The sequence below is a fragment of the Protomyctophum bolini genome (assembly GCF_963924005.1).
Source record: "Protomyctophum bolini genome assembly, chromosome: 23".
Taxonomy (NCBI): domain Eukaryota; kingdom Metazoa; phylum Chordata; class Actinopteri; order Myctophiformes; family Myctophidae; genus Protomyctophum; species Protomyctophum bolini.
The window spans coordinates 7,774,576-7,778,946 of NC_137884.1; positions in this window are offsets into that span (position 1 = coordinate 7,774,576).

Sequence of the window (4,371 nt, forward strand, 5' to 3'; positions counted from 1 at the left end):
AACAGTACCTGGCTCAGTCTACCTCATCCTATCCACTAAGACATCTTCAATACCCTTACTTTAAAATCCCCAAAATCTCCAATGTGGTTCTCCTACAAAGCCCCATTCGATTGGAACAACCTCCCTCTAGATCTTAGATCCATCTCATCATATAGTAGCTTCAGGACCTCCTTACATTCACATCTAGACTCAACTTGTCTTTGCTTCTAACCTGACTGTAACCTTTCATGACCCTGAAATATTTGCGCTGTGACCTTATCTACACTGTGTATTATGTGGTGGTTGGTGATTTAGGTGGAAGATGGTGAGCAAGCTATTTGTGTATATATGTATGTATTTGTTTATCTGTTTGTATCTGTGTACTGCATATTTTGTGTATTTGTGTACAGTATGCTTTTCTGTATTTTGTTTTTTATGGGTCCCTCTTGAAAATGAGATGCTGCATCTCAAGGGGCTGTCCCTTCAATAAAAATCTGAAATCTGAAATCTACTGCAGGTCGCATTTACTATGGAATCTTGCATTTGCCGTCAGTGTGTCACACCAGGCAAGCCCCCAGGTCATCGTGACATCAACCACCATATATGGTGCCAAGGTTATCCGTGACATCATCAGGGATGGATATCTCTGCGACCTGCTGTCGCAGTTAAGCCCATATATGATGCCATCAATATTGGCCAGCAACTCTACATCTGACCTCAGATCTCCGTATATGAATATATAATATATATATACCTGGGCCCTCATCAAACCCTGTACACTCAAGAGAATGTCCCAGCTACCACCCTTAGTAAGTAAGTAAGTAAATTCTATTCATAAAGCACCTTTCGAGCTACAAGGTGCTGAACAATTGACACAGTAAAAACAAATAGAAGCACAGAAAACACAGAACAAATACAGTTGTGACAATATAAATGAGCAGAACAAGAACAAAACAAGGCAGAACAAAGACATAGGGCTATAAAATGACTCGGGTCAAAGGTACATGGGAGAAATATTTACGGAATAAATTAGTCTTTAGGGATCTCTTAAAACAGTCAACTGATTCAGCATTTTTCAATGCCAGAGGCAAGGCATTCCATATGGTAGGAGCTACCACAGCGAAAAGCGAAACCCTTAGTTTTCAACTTGGACGCAGGTATTTCTAGCAGACCTTTGTTGGAGGACCTGAGAGATCTGACATTTTAAAAGTAATTAAAAGTATTTTAAAATCAATTCTGGCTGCCTTTAATAGGGAGCCAGTGTAGTGCGGCTAAGACTGGAGTTATACAGTATGTGCCCTGCGGTTTGTAAGGATTATGGCTGCGGAGTTTTGTATTAGTTGAAGTCGGGATAGTGATGAGCGGCTAAGAGTGGTGTAGAGTGCATTGCAATAGTCTAGACGGGAGGATATGAAAGCGTGCATGATTTGTTCCTTAGATCTCCATATACTGTATGGAGCTAACCTGTTCTAATATTCCATATGTTGATCTGGATATGACTCAAGACATGCTCCTTATATGGCCAGTACAGAATTCATTCCATGTTGATCTGACCCCCCATGCCAAAGCGCCAGCCCAGCAGTCTTCCGTCAACGAGGCACGCAAGCTCGCCCTTTAGTCGTCTTACTGGTTGTACATGTTGTCTGACATGGAGTTGGAGGCTCCAACATGTCACATGCAGCCACTTTTATTGGCAAAGCAGTACAAACATGATGCAAAACAGCCAATCAGTGCAGCTGACGGGCCAGTTTAGCCAATTAGGGAAGCCGACGGGTTGGCCTATATACCCACACCCGTCCCAAACACGCAGAGATTCGATTCCGTGAACTAATAGACATATTCGGTAAAAAACTACAGTTTAAGGTCACCAGACGGAGGTCTCCGCTCCATCCTATTAATTAGTACAGCGTGATACCCTAGACGGAGCTTGATTAATAGGATGGATCGCATCGCTCCACAGGCTGGGAGCATCTGTTGCGCAAAAATCGATGTCACGCAACAGTGGGACGTCATCGAAAATGTTCCCCCCCTGTTTAGCCGACGAGACCGAAAATCTTAAAAGGTTAATAACTCTTGATCTAAATAATTCCGTCCAATTCTAGGCAAAGATTATGTGTTAGACGGCCCACCGCGGCCCAGTCGCAAGTCGTTGTTGTCGATCGCCTCTGTCGGTAAAAGTGCTCCGCAGCTATAAATCGCTGGGCGCTCTGATTTAATGGATCTGGCCAATCAAGGTGTTAATTCACTATAAAATTTTGTGTGCACTCAATTCGCAGACGCAAATTCTATACCACCTGAAAATATTTCCTACTCTTAGTAGTTGATTATAGGTGAAGGTTTTACATTTAATCGAAACAATTATAATTGCGCACGCACGCACGCAGATTGGCTATGTTTGCCACAAGATTGGCCATGTTTACTATGAATGCAGGTGATTCCTTGCCCCTTGGTGTACATACACGTACAATCATACATACTGTAGGCACACAACGTTTGTTAAACCACACTGCCAGTGTCTGGCTCAAATCCGTTGAACAATCCTGAATATCAACTAGTATACTGTCAAAGTTCAGCATGTCAATACATATCTTTGCTGCCGTGTAGGAACCTTGTACAGTATCTCCATATTTCAGATTATTTCAAATAGCAGATCTACAAGCTCACAGCTTGAAGATCGGCTACCGGTATTTTTCTTGTATATTCCTTGTATATTCTTCAGCCAGAGTCAAGGCAGGATTTCAGAATATGTGCTTATTTAAAGTGCTGAAGGCAAAGCGTGTTAATTTATGCCATACATGTTTTCTAGGGGTATTAAGGTCTGTTGAATCCAAATCTGCTGCATGCAAAGCTCAAAAATGGCCGCTAAGCCCTCAAAATGGACCATTTAAAGATGGCGGCCACCACTATGCTAAAACATAATAAAATGCTTATATTTTTGTCTAAACAAGGTATAAATATAAGACTGAAGTGTCATTTTTATGTTTTCATACATGGGGAATCCAATTAAATATTCTGATTTGAAATCAAGTGTGAGGAAAATGCTTAAAATTCATACATAGTGAAAATTGTAATTTATTGGCGAATATTTTTCCAACCAACTTTATGCAATAATTTATATATGTTCCTGATAATTATGTACATAATGGTCATTGTATAAAGGTAACCAACTCCATAATACTTGTGCAGAAACTGCTTAAAAATAATATTGCATGCCTGTGGTATAAACTGATGGTCTAACTAAAATATCAGCCACAAACGGCTTGCTGCTTCTCCATGAATAGTCCAAGCCCTAAGGGATCAGTCTAATCACCACTAATGACGTCGTACATACTGTGAACCCACAATGTTCACTTTATTTGACGTAGATTTCAGTTGTTTACATTTCCCCCAAAAGTCTAGATGTTACTGAAATGGGCTGTATCTGAATAATTCATCATGATCATCTATATCTTTTCTCCAGGGTCTATAGAACTTTCTGGTAGACTTTTCAAATCATTCTGCTCTTTAACACAATCAGCGGTTGGCCACCGGTCTACTTAAGAGTGATGCAACTTGGGAACGTAATGATACCCGTCCCGGAGATCTCTGTATCTGCCAGTCTGCCTGTGTGTGAAGAGTGCAAACTGACTGTGAAAAGTGGAGTGGTTAAGTAATCAATTTGCAGGTGTGGGGTTGCCATGGCAAACAATTGGCTGAGGCAGAGGCTGGAAATGTGAAGTCGGTGGGGCAAACGGTTGTTGAGTTACGTGCATTACAACCGTACACACACACACACACACACACACACACACACACACACACACACACACACACACACGGCACATTTATAGCAGGATCTAGAGCAGGTTTAAAAGTCTGCAAGTTGATTTTCATAACATACGGATTATGATCTGTATCGAAAGCCAAATTAGTGAGTCAGTGATTTTCGGGTATAGGGCAGTGGCAAAGTGCCTGCCCACCACCACAGAGGTTGTGGGTTCGAATCCACAAGTGGTGCATCTGGTTTTGTCGAGCGTCTATGTCTATGCGAACACAATTGGCCCACAATTGGAGGGAAGCCACAGGAAGGGTGATATCACTGTATGAATTCCCACAGGCTGGGGGTGGCACCTGTCAGCAGGGAGTGTTGGGTTGGAGGCTCTACGTTCTCCTGGTGGGGGCTCCTCACATGGCAGGCGAGTCAGTAGGATACCCAAAATGTGTGTGGGGAGGAATCAATTAGCAAAAAATATTAAATTGGGGATAAAAGGGGCAAAAAATCACACGCACAGTCAGAGTGTGCCAAGATTGGCCTCCGGCAGAATCAATGCCTATAACATCCCATATGAACAGCCACCTCAGACAACAACAGACGGCACTGCTCTGAAGGAAATCGAGGACTTCAAGTTGGGC